A 404-nucleotide genomic window follows, 5' to 3' on the forward strand; every position below is an offset into this window, starting at 1 on the left:
ATGTTTGTTTTTGTAGCCCACCACTCAGGAAATAGGTCAGGCTTCGCTAAACATCTTAAAATAATATCCTTTAGTCAGCTGCAGATTGTTTGATCGGTTTTTGTTGTCGTTTAGCAAATGGGCTAACCTAGCATGTTGCTAAATGTAATGCTAGCACTGGCACATAGCAATGCTAGCTAGTGTTGCTCACGTCCGCCCTGAGTCTGACACACCCCTTCATGTTATGTTGTTGTATGTGACAAATGGCTCCTACAAAACTGGACAAGTACTCACAGTGGACATGTAGAAAGTAGAGAAAGTGCACCAAGTCGCTCATTAGAGACACAGACTTGATTGGAGATCGCCCCCCCCCCCAGTCTACCACGCGCATACACGCGCGTGCCACGCGCGCCCTGCTCGCAATT

At 47.3% G+C, this 404-nt stretch overlaps 1 protein-coding gene across 1 annotated transcript in view; it reads left to right on the forward strand.

Annotated features, from left to right (window-relative positions):
* Positions 1–290: 290 nt before the first annotated feature.
* The window catches only part of LOC133570146 (voltage-dependent calcium channel gamma-5 subunit), a 46,192-nt gene continuing 46,078 nt past the window's right edge, over positions 291–404 (forward strand). The window contains exon 1 of the mRNA XM_061922854.2: positions 291–404. This exon is cut by the window's right edge and continues 172 nt beyond it. The gene's annotated coding sequence lies outside the window, so the exon portion shown is untranslated.

The sequence above is a fragment of the Nerophis lumbriciformis genome, linkage group LG27 (assembly GCF_033978685.3).
Source record: "Nerophis lumbriciformis linkage group LG27, RoL_Nlum_v2.1, whole genome shotgun sequence".
Taxonomy (NCBI): domain Eukaryota; kingdom Metazoa; phylum Chordata; class Actinopteri; order Syngnathiformes; family Syngnathidae; genus Nerophis; species Nerophis lumbriciformis.